General features: G+C 38.5%; 1 protein-coding gene across 1 annotated transcript in view; it reads right to left on the minus strand.

The window, feature by feature from the left end:
- LOC311074582 (inter-alpha-trypsin inhibitor heavy chain H3-like) overlaps positions 1-20649 on the minus strand; it is a gene marked incomplete at its 3' end in the record, with an annotated part of 156012 nt that overhangs the window by 70202 nt on the left and 65161 nt on the right. The gene's annotated exons all lie outside the window — the stretch shown is intronic.

The raw sequence follows: 20649 nt of genomic DNA on the forward strand, positions 1-20649 counted from the left end.
CAGGAAGAATATGCCATTAACGTGAAACTCCGCGCGTCGCGTTCATATAGGCTCTTGTCTGTAGGCTATATAGTTTTCCTCCCATAGAGCATATTATAAAGAAAAAGCTTAACGTCAATGCAGTAATGACGGTATTTAAACTCAGTAGCCAATAGACCTTATTGAACATGCAACGCGCTATTACACGTTAAGCGATTTATAATGGTTTTCTATGAGTGTTGTTCATAATCTGATGCAATCTGTTTGCCTCTATAAATATGCTTTATTAATAAGGTAGGCCTATACTGTGTAGCCTACTCTATTTGGTGCTTCAATATCACTCACATTAAGCGACTTAAATGAGGAAGAACGCTTGATTATGCTGCCGTTGTCTGTTTTAGCAGAATACTGCCATCTAGTGGTAGCAGATTTTCTCAGACATCTGTGTGTGGATCGTGCCAGGCGAAACCTGCGAAATGAAAGTCTCAAAATCCAAATGAATCAAATAGGATCGACTCAGAAACGAGTCAATGAATGCACGCGTGTCACCTGATCCACAAATACACATCTTACTTGTTGCACGCACAAATTCTGGCCTACATTAATTTAAAATCGAGGTTTTGTATTTACAACTATGTCTCTATTTGTACAAAATGCTGCACATTTATGTGATTTGGGGTTTTTCACACACAAGTTGTATTGTATTAGTTTAAATGTAGTGAAGCACATTTGTGAATTTGTCAAATAGATGGGTAGTTGTGCACACATTAATAATTAGCACCATGCCTATTCATTTGTAGTTGTTTGTGTGTGGGTTGTGAAATGCTTAAAAACCACGAAAAGAAAGTCTCAAAATCCAAATGAATCAAATGAGATCGACTCAGAAAAGACGTCAATGAATGCACGCGTGTCACCTGATCCACACATGCACATCTTCTGTGAAACCAACCACCATAGTCACATTTTTGCCGGGAGCCAGAGCGCCTGACATCAAAGAGAGCTCGATTGCTTACAGAGAGGCCTTAAAAGCTGCTAGATCTGCTTATTTTTCAACCCTATTAGAAGAAAATAAACATAATCCTAGGTATTTATTTGAAACGGTGGCTAAACTAACGAAAAAGAAAGCTTCAAGCACCGAAGTTTCCAAGCAACACAGCAGTAATGACTTTATGAACTTCTTCACTTATAAGATTGATAATATCAGGGAGAAAATTATAACTATGCAACCGTCTAATACAGTATCGCATCAGGCAGTGCATTGTAGTCTCCCTGAGGAAAAATTTGATTCGTTCGTTGCTATAGGCGAGGAAGAATTTACTAAACTCGTTAAATCATCTAAATCTACAACATGTATGTTAGACCCTATACCGACTAAGCTACTTAAAGAAATACTTCCAGAGGTCACAGATCCTCTTCTTAATATCATTAATTCATCTTTGTCATTAGGATACGTACCAAAAACCTTTAAGCTGGCTATGATTAAACCGCTTGTTAAAAAAACGCAACTTGATCCTACAGAATTAGTCAATTACAGGCCGATCTCGAATCTACCTTTTCTGTCAAAGATATTAGAAAAAGCAGTGTCTTCACAACTGTGTTCTTTTCTTGAAAGAAATGATATCTGTGAGGATTTCCAGTCAGGGTTTAGATCGTACCATAGTACTGAGACTGCCCTCATTAGAGTCACAAATGATTTGCTCTTATCATCCCATCGTGGTTGTGTCTCTCTATTAGTGTTACTCGATCTTAGTGCTGCATTTGACACTATCGACCACAACATTCTTTTAAATAGACTCGAAAATTATGTTGGCATTAGTGGAATTGCACTAGCATGGTTTAAATCATACTTATCTGACCGTTATCAGTTTGTAGCAGTAAATGAAGAGATGTCTTATCGATCACAAGTTCAGTATGGCGTACCACAAGGCTCAGTACTAGGACCGTTGCTGTTCACTCTGTACATGCTACCATTAGGAGATATCATTAGGAAGCATGGCATTAGCTTTCACTGTTATGCCGACGATACTCAGCTGTATATTTCTTCAAAACCTAACGAACTTACCAATTCACAAAATTAACGGAATCCATAGCTGATATAAAAAATTGGATGACTCGTAATTTCCTACTACCAAATTCTGAAAAAACAGAGATTCTAATTATTGGACAAAAAACTTCCACACGTAATAACCTAGAATACTGTCTAACACTTGATGGCTGCTCTGTTAAGTCTTCGTCGTCGGTTAGGAACCTGGGTGTGCTCTTTGATACCAATCTTTCATTTGAAAGTCATGTGTCTAGTATCTGTAAAACTGCATTTTTCCATCTTAAAAATATATCTAAATTACTTCATATGCTCTCATTGACAAATGCGGAACAGTTAGTTCATGCGTTCATGACCTCAAGGCTAGATTTTTGTAATGCTCTACTGGGTGGTTGCCCTGCACGCTTAATAAACAAACTACAGCTAGTTCAAAACGCAGCAGCTCGAGTTCTTACCAGAACCAGGAAGTATGACCATATTAGCCCGGTTCTGTCAACACTGCACTGGCTCCCTATTAAACATCGCATCAATTTTAAAATATTGCTGATTACTTACAAAGCACTAAATGGTTTAGCTCCGCAGTACTTGAGCGAGCTCTTAACGCATTATAGTCCTTCACAGCTATTGCGATCTCAAAATTCCGGCCAGTTGATAATACCTAGAATATCAAAATCGACTGCTGGCGGGAGATCCTTCTCCTATTTAGCACCAAAACTTTGGAACAGTCTTCCTACCATTGTCCGGGAAGCAGACACACTCTGTCAGTTCAAAGCAAGATTAAAGACACATCTCTTTGACCTAGCATTCACATAATACATTATAAACTTCTATAATTCAATGTTAGGCTGCATAGATTAGGTCAGCTGGAACCGGGAACACTTCCCATAAATCCTGATGTACTCGTTACATCATAAGAAGAATGGCATCTACGCTAATTTTAGTGTCTTTGTTTACCCCAAGGTTTTCCCGCAGCCTGCCGGATCCAAGACGTATCCAGATCTGATGAAGGACCTTCGCCTGGACCCGATGACAACGCAGTGCTGAAGTGCCAACTAGTCTCTCCCTATGGAGGATCCCTTTACCACTCTACAGATAAAGCGTCGTCGGGAAACTCAATTCGCGTATCTACCCCGAATTGATCAAATTAAATTAAATTCTGTATCAAAAATTATAAGGAAACACCAGTACTTTGTTTAGGCTTGGTTTGTAGGGAATTACAAACCTGCGCACATATATTCAAACGCACATAACTGTAGAACCAATTCTTAATGCGCATGTGAATGCCATCAGCGTTTCTCACAGGTTCGCGTTTAAAGTCTGTGCAGAGAGAATGGTGTCTTAGCGGCCCCTAATTTAATAACAAATGATTGTTGCGACGGAAGCGAATCAATCAAAACTAACTTTAGCTGGAATATAACTTTATTAAAGAACCGCTATAAAGCCCAAACAATCTCTGTTACCTTAAATTTTACGTTTATCTGTGAAGCTGCTTTGAAACAATCTACATTGTTAAAAGCGCTATATAAATGAAGATGACATGACATGACAAATAATTTGTGACTCTAATGAGAGCTGTCTCAGTACTATGGTACGGTCTAAATCCTTACTGGAAATCCTCACAGATGTCATTTCTTTCTAAAAAGGAACATAGTTGTGAAGATACTGCCTTTTCTGGTATGTTTGACAGAAAGGGTAGATTCGAGATCGGCCTGTAATTGACTAATTCTGTAGGATCAAGTTGCGTTTTTTTAACAAGCGGTTTAATCATAGCCAGCTTAAAAGTTGTCGGTACATTTCCTAGTGACAAAGATGAATTAATGATGTTAAGAAGAGGATCTGTGACCTCTGGAAGCATCTCTTTCAGTAGCTTAGTCTGTATAGGGTCTAACATGCATGTTGTCGATTTAGAGGATTTAACAAGATTAGTAAATTCTTCCTCTCCTCTCCTATAGCAACGAATGAAGAAATTTTCTTCAAGGAGACTACAATGCACTGCCTGATGCGATACAGTAGTAGACGGTTGCATAGTTATAATTTTCTGCCTGATATTATCAATCTTATTAGTAAAGAAGTTACTGCTGTGCTGCTTGGAAACGTCTGGGGTTGAAGATTTATTTTTCATTAGTTTAGCCAGTATTTCAAATAAACACCTAGGGTTTTGTTTATTTTCTTCTAAAGACACCTTACCCCCAGGCTAACTTAGGTCTAAAGGAGGTCGCACACCGGGACATCTAGGACAACTCGAGGTATCGCACACTAATAATATATATCCCAAGGGTAGCATGTACAGAGTGAACAGCAACGGTCCTAGGACTGAGCCTTGTGGTATGCCATACTGAACTTGTGATCGATAAGACATCTCTTCAAACTGATAATGGTCAGATAAGTATGATTTAAACCATGCTAATGCAATTCCACTAATGCCAACATCATTTCTGAGTCTATTTAAAAATTTTGTGGTCTATAGTGTCAAATGCAGCACTAAGATCGAGTAACACTAATAGCGAGATACAAGCACGATCGGATGATAGGAGCAAATAATTTGTGACTCTAATGAGAGCTGTCTCAGTACTATGGTACGGTCTAAATCCTTACTGGAAATCCTCGCAGATGTCATTTCTTTCTAAAAAGGAACATTGTGTGAAGATACTGCCTTTTCTGGTATCTTTGACAGAAAGGGTAGATTCGAGATCGGCCTGTAATTGACTAATTCTGTAGGATCAAGCTGCGTTTTTTTAACAAGCGGTTTAATCATAGCCAGCTTAAAAGTTTTCGGTACATATCCTAGTGACAAAGATGAATTAATGATATTAAGAAGAGGATCTGTGACCTCTGGAAGCATCTCTTTCAGTAGCTTAGTCGGTATAGGGTCTAACATGCATGTTGTCGATTTAGAGGATTTAACGAGATTAGTAAATTCTTCCTCTCCTATAGCAACGAATGAAGAATTTTTTTCTTCAAGGAGACTACAATGCACTGCCTGATGCGATACAGTAGTAGACAGTTGCATAGTTATAATTTTCTGCCTGATATTATCAATCTTGTTAGTAAAGAAGTTACTGCTGTGCTGCTTGGAAACGTCTGGGGTTGAAGATTTATTTTTCATTAGTTTAGCCACTATTTCAAATAAACACCTAGGGTTTTATTTATTTTCGTCTAAAGACATCTTACCCCCAGGCTAACTTAGGTCTAAAGGAGGTCGCACACCGGACGAGAAGCGCAGCGCCGCGTCTAGGACAACTCGAGGTATCGCACACTAATGATATATCCCAAGGGTAGCATGTACAGAGTGAACAGCAACGGTCTTTGGACTGAGCCTTGTGGTACGCCATACTGAACTTGTGATCGATAAGACATCTCTTCATTTACTGCTACAAACTGATAATGGTCAGATAAGTATGACTTAAACCATGCTAATGCAATTCCACTAAAGCCAACATCATTTCTGAGTCTATTTAAAAATGTTGTGGTCTATAGTGTCAAATGCAGCACTAAGATCGAGTAACACTAATAGCAAGATACAAGCACGATCGGATGATAGGAGCAAATATTGATCGATTGCTTGATCGCTGATCGATTGCTCCTGTCTGCCTCGCTGCCTGCAGTGAGTGTGTTTGCTTCGGTGCTGTAAGCTCCGTCTTAGCCTCGTATTTCCTTGTTTTGAACCATCATTTACTACAATTTCTAGTTGTTTATTCTACTACTACAACATCTCAGATTAACCTTACATCGCTAGCTTCCGTTACTACTAGCACAACACGCTAGTAGTTCGCTACCCTGCTAACGCGCCACCCGTGTGCTTAGCTATTTTTATTTATTTATTTTCTCTCGCGCGCCCGCGCTTTTGAGTTCATTAAAAGCTCAGGTGAGTAAGAATCACTCAACAAACACGGTGAGTAATGTCTTGTCCTGTTATTGTCACCTGCACTTCATGTCACATGTTTAGCATAGCCTTCTCTGTTGGCAATATAGGATTTATATGTGATAAATGCAAGGAGACAGTTAGGCTGACAGAGAAGATTTCAGAACTAGAAACACGCATCCAAATTTTAATTGAGGATAGTAAGAGTGCTAGAGCTTTAGATACTATTTTGGATGCGCCTAGCATAGTGAACTCTTTACATGATTCGATTCCAGCTGAATTAGTGCCTGCGCAGCCGGGCAAATGGGTGACAGTGAGGGATCGCTCTAGTCGCGGATCAAAAAACCACTCTTCCGTTCCGATTACCATAACAAATCGATTTGCCCCGCTCAGTGAAACACCCACTGAGAATGATTGTGCCCTAGTTATTGGCGATTCTATTACACGGAACGTGAAAATAGAGACACCAACCACCATAGTCACATGTTTGCCGGGAGCCAGAGCGCCTGACATCAAAGAGAGCTCGATTGCTTACAGAGAGGCCTTAAAAGCTGCTAGATCTGCTTATTTTTCAACCCTATTAGAAGAAAATAAACATAATCCTAGGTATTTATTTGAAACGGTGGCTAAACTAACGAAAAAGAAAGCTTCAAGCACCGAAGTTTCCAAGCAACACAGCAGTAATGACTTTATGAACTTCTTCACTTATAAGATTGATAATATCAGGGAGAAAATTATAACTATGCAACCGTCTACTACAGTATCGCATCAGGCAGTGCATTGTTCGAGACTCTACCGATTTTATCAATAAGATTTCTGAGGTGTATGATTTACCGGATTTTTCTTTATTATTAACTTTGGACATAACGAGTTTATATACTAACATCTCACATGAAAAAGGACTTAATGCACTTAGACATTATCTTTTGTTACGCGAGGACTCTAATCCACCATCAGACTTTATCGTCGAGATGGCTTCGTACCTTTTGAAATATAATTATTTTTGTTTCGATATGGATTTTTTTCTTCAGATAAGTGGGACAGCAATGGGCTCGAATTTTGCCCCCAACTATGCCAATTTATTTATGGGTTTTTTTGAGGAGAGTTATATATTGAATACAGACAAGAATCCTTTCTATTCACAGATCATCAAGTGGTATAGATACATTGACGATATATTTTGTATTTTTTTAGGTGATCACGATGAGGCTCGAGAATTTGTGACATATCTGAATAACTTGGTTGACGACTTAGAATTTACTTCCGAAATTAATTCGTCTAGAGTACACTTCCTTGATATGTGGGTACAGAAGAACGAAGGCATTTTGACTACAACTTTGTTTACAAAAGAGACTGATCGTAACACACTTTTACTTGCTACCAGTTTTCATCCGACTTTTTTAAAAAAAGGGCTACCTAAGAGTCAGTTCTACAGATTGAGGAGGATTTGTCATTCTGATTCCGACTTTATTGAGAAATCGAAAATCATGAAAAATAAATTTTTGAACAGAGGTTATCCTTTGGATTGGGTCGAAGAAGGATACGATACAGCTTTTAAAAAGACACGGTCCGAATTGCTAAAAAAGAAGACAAAGAAAACAAGAAAGTATTCTTTTGCTTGTATTACAACACATTCACCTAAATCCTACATGATAAAATCAATTTTTAAAAAATACTGGCATTTATTGTCTTCTGATCCGGAGTTGAACGATATTTTTAGACATCCTCCTTTGATTGTATATAAACGTGCCAGGAATTTAAAAGATAGCTTGGTACAAGCTCGTTTTCAAAGTGTTAGTCCTCGTGCATCTCAGAGTTTACTCAGTCCTATACAGAAGGGCAATTATCGTTGTGGGAATTGTGCTCAATGTAATAATACTTTTAAAACATCATTTTTTTGTCATCCTAGAACTGGTAAAAAATATAGCATCAAATCTGTGATTACTTGTGTTTCCACTCATGTTGTGTACTTGATACGTTGTCCTTGTGGTATAGGCTATGTGGGAAAAACGTCACGTCAATTGAAACAAAGGATTAGTGAACATAAGAGTTCGATCAGAAGAAAAGATATGAATTATCCAGTTGCGGTACACTTTTTAAATTTGAATCACGATGTTACCTCTTTACGTTTCTGTGGGATCGAGAAAGTAACTTTGCCACCTAGAGGTGGAGATATTGAATTACTTCTACAGAGACGTGAACTGTTCTGGATTTACACCCTTCAGACTTTATCACCTATGGGTATGAACGATGAAGCACCATTTCATGTAATGTTATAGTGATGTATTTGTTTTGAATGATGTGATGTTGTCTCTACTATGTATTCACAATGAGTTTGAGTGGCCATGGAGCCTGACTGTTTGTTGTAACAATTTGAATGATGTGCTGTTTCTACTATGTATTCACAAAGAGTTTAAGTGGCTGTGGAGCCTGACTGATTGTTGTAACATTTTGATGCTGTTTGATGACGATGTGTTGATCATGTGTTTTAGATGATCTTGTTAACTTACAGGGAGATCTTTATTGATTGTTGTAACTATCATAGTCTGTAACTGTTTATGATGTGATGCTAATTTTATACTAATGAGCTTAATTGTTTACAGATGGAACTTTGTTAGTTAGTCATGTGTTTATCTTAAAAGAGATGAATTTGAACATTTGTATACTCCTGATGAAGGTCGTGTGACCGAAACGTTGTGTGAATAAATATTACTTCTTTGCAAGTTACGATAGTGTGCGGGAATTGCTTGTCTATTGAAAGTCTCCCTGAGGAAAAATTTGATTCGTTCGTTGCTATAAGCGAGGAAGAATTTACTAAACTCGTTAAATCATCTAAATCTACAACATGTATGTTAGACCCTATACCGACTAAGCTACTTAAAGAAATACTTCCAGAGGTCATAGATCCTCTTCTTAATATCATTAATTCATCTTTGTCATTAGGATACGTACCAAAAACTTTTAAGCTGGCTATGATTAAACCGTTTGTTAAAAAAACGCAACTTGATCCTACAGAATTAGTCAATTACAGGCCGATCTCGAATCTACCTTTTCTGTCAAAGATATTAGAAAAAGCAGTGTCTTCACAACTGTGTTCTTTTCTTGAAAGAAATGATATCTGTGAGGATTTCCAGTCAGGGTTTAGACCGTACCATACTGAGACTGCCCTCATTAGAGTCACAAATGATTTGCTCTTATCATCCCATCGTGGTTGTGTCTCTCTATTAGTGTTACTCGATCTTAGTGCTGCGTTTGACACTATCGACCACAACATTCTTTTAAATAGACTCGAAAATTATGTTGGCATTAGTGGAATTGCACTAGCATGGTTTAAATCATACTTATCTGACCGTTATCAGTTTGTAGCAGTAAATGAAGAGATGTCTTATCGATCACAAGTTCAGTATGGCGTACCACAAGGCTCAGTACTAGGACCGTTGCTGTTCACTCTGTACATGCTACCATTAGGAGATATCATTAGGAAGCATGGCATTAGCTTTCACTGTTATGCCGACGATACTCAGCTGTATATTTCTTCAAAACCTAACAAACTTACCAATTCACAAAATTAACGGAATCCATAGCTGATATAAAAAATTGGATGACTCGTAATTTCCTACTACCAAATTCTGAAAAAACAGAGATTCTAATTATTGGACAAAAAACTTCCACACGTAATAACCTAGAATACTGTCTAACACTTGATGGCTGCTCTGTTAAGTCTTCGTCGTCGGTTAGGAACCTGGGTGTGCTCTTTGATACCAATCTTTCATTTGAAAGTCATGTGTCTAGTATCTGTAAAACTGCATTTTTCCATCTTAAAAATATATCTAAATTACTTCATATGCTCTCATTGACAAATGCGGAAAAGTTAGTTCATGCGTTCATGACCTCAAGGCTAGATTTTTGTAATGCTCTACTGGGTGGTTGCCCTGCACGCTTAATAAACAAACTACAGCTAGTTCAAAACGCAGCAGCTCGAGTTCTTACCAGAACCAGGAAGTATGACCATATTAGCCCGGTTCTGTCAACACTGCACTGGCTCCCTATTAAACATCGCATCAATTTTAAAATATTGCTGATTACTTACAAAGCACTAAATGGTTTAGCTCCGCAGTACTTGAGCGAGCTCTTAACGCATTATAGTCCTTCACGTCTATTGCGATCTCAAAATTCCGGCCAGTTGATAATACCTAGAATATCAAAATCGACTGCTGGCGGGAGATCCTTCTCCTATTTAGCACCAAAACTTTGGAACAGTCTTCCTACCATTGTCCGGGAAGAAGCAAGATTAAAGACACATCTCTTTGACCTAGCATTCACATAATACATTATAAACTTCTATAATTCAATGTTAGGCTGCATAGATTAGGTCAGCTGGAACCGGGAACACTTCCCATAAATCCTGATGTACTCGTTACATCATAAGAAGAATGGCATCTACGCTAATTTTAGTGTCTTTGTTTACCCCAAGGTTTTCCCGCAGCCTGCCGGATCCAGGCCGTATCCAGATCTGATGAAGGACCTTCGCCTTGACCCGATGACAACGCAGTGCTGAAGTGCCAACTAGTCTCTCCCTATGGAGGATCCCTTTACCACTCTACAGATAAAGCGTCGTCGGGAAACTCAATTCGCGTATCTACCCCGAATTGATAAAATTAAATTAAATTCTGTATCAAAAATTATAAGGAAACACCAGTACTTTGTTTAGGCTTGGTTTGTAGGGAATTACAAACCTGCGCACATACATTCAAACGCACATAACTGTAGAACCAATTCTTAATGCGCATGTGAATGCCATCAGCGTTTCTCACAGGTTCGCGTTTAAAGTCTGTGTAGAGAGAATGGTGTCTTAGTGGCCCCTAATTTAATAACAAATGATTGTTGCGACGGAAGCGAATCAATCAAAACTAACTTTAGCTGGAATATAACTTTATTAAAGAACCGCTATAAAGCCCAAACAATCTCTGTTACCTTAAATTTTATGTTTATCTCTGTGAAGCTGCTTTGAAACAATCTACATTGTTAAAAGCGCTATATAAATGAAGATGACATGACATGACAAATAATTTGTGACTCTAATGAGAGCTGTCTCAGTACTATGGTACGGTCTAAATCCTTACTGGAAATCCTCGCAGATGTCATTTCTTTCTAAAAAGGAACATAGTTGTGAAGATACTGCCTTTTCTGGTATGTTTGACAGAAAGGGTAGATTCGAGATCGGCCTGTAATTGACTAATTCTGTAGGATCAAGTTGCGTTTTTTTAACAAGCGGTTTAATCATAGCCAGCTTAAAAGTTGTCGGTACATATCCTAGTGACAAAGATGAATTAATGATGTTAAAAAGAGGATCTGTGACCTCTGGAAGCATCTCTTTCAGTAGCTTAGTCTGTATAGGGTCTAACATGCATGTTGTCGATTTAGAGGATTTAATGAGATTAGTAAATTCTTCCTCTCCTCTCCTATAGCAACGAATGAAGAAATTTTCTTCAAGGAGACTACAATGCACTGCCTGATGCGATACAGTAGTAGACGGTTGCATAGTTATAATTTTCTGCCTGATATTATCAATCTTATTAGTAAAGAAGTTACTGCTGTGCTGCTTGGAAACGTCTGGGGTTGAAGATTTATTTTTCATTAGTTTAGCCAGTATTTCAAATAAACACCTAGGGTTTTGTTTATTTTCTTCTAAAAACACCTTACCCCCAGGCTAACTTAGGTCTAAAGGAGGTCGCACACCGGACGAGAAGCGCAGCGCCGCGTCTAGGACAACTCGAGGTATCGCACACTAATAATATATATCCCAAGGGTAGCATGTACAGAGTGAACAGCAACGGTCCTAGGACTGAGCCTTGTGGTATGCCATACTGAACTTGTGATCGATAAGACATCTCTTCAAACTGATAATGGTCAGATAAGTATGATTTAAACCATGCTAATGCAATTCCACTAATGCCAACATCATTTCTGAGTCTATTTAAAAATTTTGTGGTCTATAGTGTCAAATGCAGCACTAAGATCGAGTAACACTAATAGCGAGATACAAGCACGATCGGATGATAGGAGCAAATAATTTGTGACTCTAATGAGAGCTGTCTCAGTACTATGGTACGGTCTAAATCCTTACTGGAAATCCTCGCAGATTTCATTTCTTTCTAAAAAGGAACATAGTTGTGAAGATACTGCCTTTTCTGGTATCTTTGACAGAAAGGGTAGATTCGAGATCGGCCTGTAATTGACTAATTCTGTAGGATCAAGTTGCGTTTTTTTAACAAGCGGTTTAATCATAGCCAGCTTAAAAGTTGTCGGTACATTTCCTAGTGACAAAGATGAATTAATGATGTTAAGAAGAGGATCTGTGACCTCTGGAAGCATCTCTTTCAGTAGCTTAGTCTGTATAGGGTCTAACATGCATGTTGTCGATTTAGAGGATTTAATGAGATTAGTAAATTCTTCCTCTCCTCTCCTCTCCTATAGCAACGAATGAAGAAATTTTTTCTTCAAGGAGACTACAATGCACTGCCTGATAGTAAAGAAGTTACTGCTGTGCTGCTTGGAAACGTCTGGGGTTGAAGATTTATTTTTCATTAGTTTAGCCAGTATTTCAAATAAACACCTAGGGTTTTGTTTATTTTCTTCTAAAGACACCTTACCCCCAGGCTAACTTAGGTCTAAAGGAGGTCGCACACCGGACGAGAAGCGCAGCGCCGCGCCGCGTCTAGGACAACTCGAGGTATCGCACACTAATAATATATATCCCAAGGGTAGCATGTACAGAGTGAACAGCAACGGTCCTAGGACTGAGCCTTGTGGTATGCCATACTGAACTTGTGATCGATAAGACATCTCTTCAAACTGATAATGGTCAGATAAGTATGATTTAAACCATGCTAATACAATTCCACTAATGCCAACATCATTTCTGAGTCTATTTAAAAATGTTGTGGTCTATAGTGTCAAATGCAGCACTAAGATCGAGTAACACTAATAGCGAGATACAAGCATGATCGGATGATAGGAGCAAATAATTTGTGACTCTAATGAGAGCTGTCTCAGTACTATGGTACGGTCTAAATCCTTACTGGAAATCCTCGCAGATTTCATTTCTTTCTAAAAAGGAACATAGTTGTGAAGATACTGCCTTTTCTGGTATCTTTGACAGAAAGGGTAGATTCGAGATCGGCCTGTAATTGACTAATTCTGTAGGATCAAGTTGCGTTTTTTTAACAAGCGGTTTAATAATAGCCAGCTTAAAAGTTTTCGGTACATATCCTAGTGACAAAGATGAATTAATGATATTAAGAAGAGGATCTGTGACCTCTGGAAGCATCTCTTTCAGTAGCTTATTCTGTATAGGGTCTAACATGCATGTTGTCGATTTAAAGGATTTAACGAGATTAGTAAATTCTTCCTCTCCTATAGCAACGAATGAAGAAATTTTTTCTTCAAGGAGACTACAATGCACTGCCTGATGCGATACAGTAGTAGACGGTTGCATAGTTATAATTTTCTGCCTGATATTATCAATCTTATTAGTAAAGAAGTTACTGCTGTACTGCTTGGAAACGTCTGGGGTTGAAGATTTATTTTTCATTAGTTTAGCCAGTATTTCAAATAAACACCTAGGGTTTTGTTTATTTTCTTCTAAAGACACCTTACCCCCAGGCTAACTTAGGTCTAAAGGAGGTCGCACACCGGACGAGAAGCGCAGCGCCGCGCCGCGTCTAGGACAACTCGAGGTATCGCACACTAATAATATATATCCCAAGGGTAGCATGTACAGAGTGAACAGCAACGGTCCTAGGACTGAGCCTTGTGGTATGCCATACTGAACTTGTGATCGATAAGACATCTTTTCAAACTGATAATGGTCAGATAAGTATGATTTAAACCATGCTAATGCAATTCCACTAATGCCAACATCATTTCTGAGTCTATTTAAAAATGTTGTGGTCTATAGTGTCAAATGCAGCACTAAGATCGAGTAACACTAATAGCGAGATACAAGCACGATCGGATGATAGGAGCAAATAATTTGTGACTCTAATGAGAGCTGTCTCAGTACTATGGTACGGTCTAAATCCTTACTGGAAATCCTCGCAGATTTCATTTCTTTCTAAAAAGGAACATAGTTGTGAAGATACTGCCTTTTCTGGTATCTTTGACAGAAAGGGTAGATTCGAGATCGGCCTGTAATTGACTAATTCTGTAGGATCAAGTTGCGTTTTTTTAACAAGCGGTTTAATCATAGCCAGCTTAAAAGTTGTCGGTACATATCCTAGTGACAAAGATGAATTAATGATGTTAAGAAGAGGATCTGTGACCTCTGGAAGCATCTCTTTCAGTAGCTTAGTCTGTATAGGGTCTAACATGCATGTTGTCGATTTAGAGGATTTAATGAGATTAGTAAATTCTTCCTCTCCTCTCCTATAGCAACGAATGAAGAAATTTTCTTCAAGGAGACTACAATGCACTGCCTGATGCGATACAGTAGTAGACGGTTGCATAGTTATAATTTTCTGCCTGATATTATCAATCTTATTAGTAAAGAAGTTACTGCTGTGCTGCTTGGAAACGTCTGGGGTTGAAGATTTATTTTTCATTAGTTTAGCCAGTATTTCAAATAAACACCTAGGGTTTTGTTTATTTTCTTCTAAAGACACCTTACCCCCAGGCTAACTTAGGTCTAAAGGAGGTCGCACACCGGACGAGAAGCGCAGCGCCGCGCCGCGTCTAGGACAACTCGAGGTATCGCACACTAATAATATATATCCCAAGGGTAGCATGTACAGAGTGAACAGCAACGGTCCTAGGACTGAGCCTTGTGGTATGCCATACTGAACTTGTGATCGATAAGACATCTCTTCAAACTGATAATGGTCAGATAAGTATGATTTAAACCATGCTAATGCAATTCCACTAATGCCAACATCATTTCTGAGTCTATTTAAAAATGTTGTGGTCTATAGTGTCAAATGCAGCACTAAGATCGAGTAACACTAATAGCGAGATACAAGCACGATCGGATGATAGGAGCAAATAATTTGTGACTCTAATGAGAGCTGTCTCAGTACTATGGTACGGTCTAAATCCTTACTGGAAATCCTCGCAGATTTCATTTCTTTCTAAAAAGGAACATAGTTGTGAAGATACTGCCTTTTCTGGTATCTTTGACAGAAAGGGTAGATTCGAGATCGGCCTGTAATTGACTAATTCTGTAGGATCAAGTTGCGTTTTTTTAACAAGCGGTTTAATCATAGCCAGCTTAAAAGTTGTCGGTACATATCCTAGTGACAAAGATGAATTAATGATGTTAAGAAGAGGATCTGTGACCTCTGGAAGCATCTCTTTCAGTAGCTTAGTCTGTATAGGGTCTAACATGCATGTTGTCGATTTAGAGGATTTAATGAGATTAGTAAATTCTTCCTCTCCTCTCCTATAGCAACGAATGAAGAAATTTTCTTCAAGGAGACTACAATGCACTGCCTGATGCGATACAGTAGTAGACGGTTGCATAGTTATAATTTTCTGCCTGATATTATCAATCTTATTAGTAAAGAAGTTACTGCTGTGCTGCTTGGAAACGTCTGGGGTTGAAGATTTATTTTTCATTAGTTTAGCCAGTATTTCAAATAAACACCTAGGGTTTTGTTTATTTTCTTCTAAAGACACCTTACCCCCAGGCTAACTTAGGTCTAAAGGAGGTCGCACACCGGACGAGAAGCGCAGCGCCGCGCCGCGTCTAGGACAACTCGAGGTATCGCACACTAATAATATATATCCCAAGGGTAGCATGTACAGAGTGAACAGCAACGGTCCTAGGACTGAGCCTTGTGGTATGCCATACTGAACTTGTGATCGATAAGACATCTCTTCAAACTGATAATGGTCAGATAAGTATGATTTAAACCATGCTAATGCAATTCCACTAATGCCAACATCATTTCTGAGTCTATTTAAAAATGTTGTGGTCTATAGTGTCAAATGCAGCACTAAGATCGAGTAACACTAATAGCGAGATACAAGCACGATCGGATGATAGGAGCAAATAATTTGTGACTCTAATGAGAGCTGTCTCAGTACTATGGTACGGTCTAAATCCTTACTGGAAATCCTCGCAGATTTCATTTCTTTCTAAAAAGGAACATAGTTGTGAAGATACTGCCTTTTCTGGTATCTTTGACAGAAAGGGTAGATTTGAGATCGGCCTGTAATTGACTAATTCTGTAGAATCAAGTTGCGTTTTTTTAACAAGCGGTTTAATCATAGCCAGCTTAAAAGTTTTCGGTACATATCCTAGTGACAAAGATGAATTAATGATATTAAGAAGAGGATCTGTGACCTCTGGAAGCATCTCTTTCAGTAGCTTAGTCGGTATAGGGTCTAACATGCATGTTGTCGATTTAGAGGATTTAACGAGATTAGTAAAATCTTCCTCTCCTATAGCAACGAATGAAGAAATTTTTTCTTCAAGGAGACTACAATGCACTGCCTGATGCGATACAGTAGTAGACGGTTGCATAGTTATAATTTTCTGCCTGATATTATCAATCTTGTTAGTAAAGAAGTTACTGCTGTGCTGCTTGGAAACGTCTGGGGTTGAAGATTTATTTTTCATTAGTTTAGCCACTATTTCAAATAAACACCTAGGGTTTTATTTATTTTCTTCTAAAGACATCTTACCCCCAGGCTAACTTAGGTCTAAAGGAGGTCGTACACCGGATGAGAAGCGCAGCGCCGCGTCTAGGACAACTCGAGGTATCGCACACTAATGATATATCCCAAGGGTAGCATGTACAGAGTGAACAGCAACGGTCCTAGGACTGAGCCTTGTGGTACGCCATACTGAACTTGTGATCGATAAGACATCTCTTCATTTACTGCTACAAACTGATAATGGTCAGATAAGTATGACTTAAACCATGCTAATGCAATTCCACTAATGCCAACATCATTTCTGAGTCTATTTAAATATTGTTGTGGTCGATAGTGTCAAATGCAGCACTAAGATCGAGTAACACTAATAGCGAGATACAAGCACGATCGGATGATAGGAGCAAATAATTTGTGACTCTAATGAGAGCTGTCTCAGTACTATGGTACGGTCTAAATCCTTACTGGAAATCCTCGCAGATGTCATTTCTTTCTAAAAAGGAACATAGTTGTGAAGATACTGCCTTTTCTGGTATCTTTGATAGAAAGGGTAGATTTGAGATCGGCCTGTAATTGACTAATTCTGTAGGATCAAGTTGCGTTTTTTTAAGGACATTATGGAATTAAGATAATGTCTGTACTATGTTATGATTGTACTGTACAATTAAATACAATCGTTGCAAACTAAAGTCTGCAGTCTGAACACTTTACCTCTGACCGTCCGTTAACTGAATGAATTGAGAATATCACCTGAAAATCCGATAACATCAGCAGTTTTCATCCATGCAGCTGATTTCTGTAAATGAATGTAAAACTAAATGTATATTGCAGGACAGGGTGAAGTCAGTATACATTAACGACGAATTGAGACAAATATGAGACAAAAATGTAAATGGCGCTCTGTGGCGCAGCAGGATTTTGAACAAGGTCCTGAGCCGTTGATGGACAGACGCCGAATGGCGCAGGTTTGCACTGCGTTGAGATTTTATGCAACAGGAACTTTTCTGAATGCTGTTGGTGACACAGTGGGTCTCAGCAAAGCTTCTGTGTCATGGTATGTTTTTGTATCTTTTCTGTACGTCTTTAACGCTCCGCTCAACGATCAGATTAACGCTGTTAACTGTCGAAGCAATCTTTTTCCAAATTAAACATTTCTTCTTGTTACTACATTCTCCGCTAAATTTCCCAAGTAAAATGTCCTTGTAACTGTTATACTCCTCCAACAAACACATATTTCCCGCTGGGGTAAACTGCACTGTGTGGTTGAATGCGTTTACTCGATCCGCCATGTTTTTGGTTTTGAAAATGTCTTATTTTACCCAGAATGCATTGCAGTGTAGTCCTGTATACATATATACTTCCTTTCCTTACCTTTTTTCTTTTAGGCACATAAGGTTTTTTCTTTACCTACTCTCTGGGTTTCTTCTGTTTCTTGTTCTGGTTCTCATGACGGTATCTTATTTCCAAACATTTTTAGTTGAGGATCGATACCTGGAACCAGTCGTGGAGGAGGATCTTTTCCATATTAATCCGCTTGGCTGGATCCCTCTCCATGCATGAAGAGATCAGATCCCTGCATTCTGTGAAGAGGGGAGAGATGTCCAGTTATTATTGTAAGTGTTATACTTTGTGTAACTGATCATATTATTTTAAGCTGTAACAAAAGTTCCTGTATGACCCGTCCACATGCTCTCACCTTTGGAAATGTTTTCTGTGTACCAGGGCTCACCAAACATCTGAGGGAGGTTCCTTTCAGGATACGTCCCAGACAGCATCGCGAACATCAGTACGCCTAAAGAATAGACTGTTGCAGGGTTGCAATGATACCTTCCATGTTCTAAGAACTCAGGGGGGACATAATCTTCTGTGCCTGGAAGAAAGAACAAGATTTCGTTCATTGCAATGAATTTGTATTTTTATAGCTTTTTGTAAATTTATTCACCATAGATTTGTGAATAATACATACCACTGAATTTCGAATAAGAAGACTTCTTCCAGCGTCTGCTACAATTGAAGTCTATTAATTTGACCTGCAAGGTGTTTGGGTTGATGAGCAGGTTTTCCAGCTTGATGTCGCTGTGGAAGACGCCCCTCTCACTGCATATTATTGCAGCAGTGACAACCTGACGCATCACATCTCGTGCCGTCGATTCCTTGAGTATGCCATTTTTCACCATAAATTGCCTCAGATCTACACATGACGTGGGCCGCTCTAAGACCAGTACATATTTCTCTGGTGTCTCGTGCCAGTCCAGCAGCTTTATTATTTGAGGAACACTGGGACCTTTGTTCATAAGTATCAACATAGCGACCTCACTTGGAAGGGATTTGCCAAATAGACCCTACAGGAAAGATAATAGTTATACAAAAGTTGATCATACAATACTCTTAGATCGACTACAAAATTATACTGGTGTTCAAGGACAAGCATTAAGCTGGTTCAGATCATACTTATCAGACCGCTACCATTTTGTCTATTTGAATGGAGAAAAATCTATCATAACTTCAGTAAACTATGTAGTGCCGCAGGGATCTGTGTTGGGCCCTTTATTATTCTCAATACATATGATGCCACTTGGAAATATTATAAGGAAACATGGAATTAGTTTCCATTGTTAGGCTGATGACACTCAAATCTATATTTCATCACGGCCGGATGAAAATGCTAAATTATCCAAATTGACAGAGTGTGTTAAAGATATAAAAGATTTGGATGACGCATAATCCAAACAAGACAGAGGTAATACTTATCGGTTCAAAAAAACGCCCACAAAACCTCTTACAATACAACTTTAACATCGTAGGATGTCCTGTTACTTTATCCTCTACAGTAAAAGACCTGGGTGTTATACTAGACTGTAACCTGTCTTTTGAAAATCATATTTCATATTAGGGGTGTAACGATACATCGATATGGATCGATGCATCGATATAACGTCTAACGATACGATGCATCGATTCCACACTTAAAATATCGATATACACCTTTATTTTATTTTGACACTCTCCACATTCTCACGTAACATCCTTCCGCCAAAGCGCACATTTTCGTTTACTCACCAACCGCCTGCCGGTTTGTAACGTTAATCTCCTCATCTGAAAAAGACGCGTGACAAGACTGACTAAACCATAAACAAGTTTTTTTCACAAAAGCCGGTATTGTCCGCTGTCAAGGCATCGCGAGTTCATGTTTTACAGCAGAAACAGACAAGCACTCGCACCCTTGTTGGTGAACACAACACGACAAGTCCGTTTTAGCGACTCAGCGCGCAGTATTCAGGTCAGATGTCACTTTGAAAAGACGCGCTGGCTAAGAGGAGTTTCGTCAAATCTGACTAAAAGTGATCGACGATGGATAATTTCAATGAACTCGTGATATCTTCTTCAGGACGTAAAAGGAAAATAAAACCTGAAACATTTGCACGGAACCTTACTAAAGCAGCTCGTTTAGTGGTGAGGGAAAAGCTCCCTGTAATTGCGTGTAGGCTACGTTATCACAACAACAAAGTTTGTCAGGCGTCTATGTCATCTGAGGAGATTAACGTTATGAAGATTAACAGAGTGTTGTATTATTTATCATAGCAATTACTTGGTTTTGTTTGACATCAGAAATGTGAATGTATCTGCTCTGCAAAAAAAAAAAAACTTTTAACATATTAAATACTTTCAATTAACTTTAATTTTGTAATTTACCTATATTTTTAAGTTATTATTATTATTATTATTATTATTAATCAAAACAACCCAGCTGCAGTTTGATTGATATTACTTGGAATGCACAATTATAATAAAAAACATGATTTATGAAAATGAACAAGAACGGAGTACTTGCAAATGACCACTTCTGTTATAAATGTCCCAATTGGGAGAGGGTGTGCAATTTTCAAAGAGTTTAATTAAACGTTCATGTTATATATTTTGGTTGCATTTGTGAGTTAATAAAAACGTAACTGGTTGTGTGAACATAATATCTAAATATCGATTAATCGATCAATATAGCCCTGAATCGAATCGAATCGAATCGTATCGTGGAATTTTTTGAAGTATCGGAAAATATCGTATCGCTGGCTGAGAGAATCGATATCGTATCGTATCGTGATGAACTGTCCGATTT

Source organism: Abramis brama (assembly GCF_963993115.1).
Source record: "Abramis brama genome assembly, chromosome: 23".
NCBI classification, from domain to species: Eukaryota; Metazoa; Chordata; class Actinopteri; order Cypriniformes; family Leuciscidae; genus Abramis; species Abramis brama.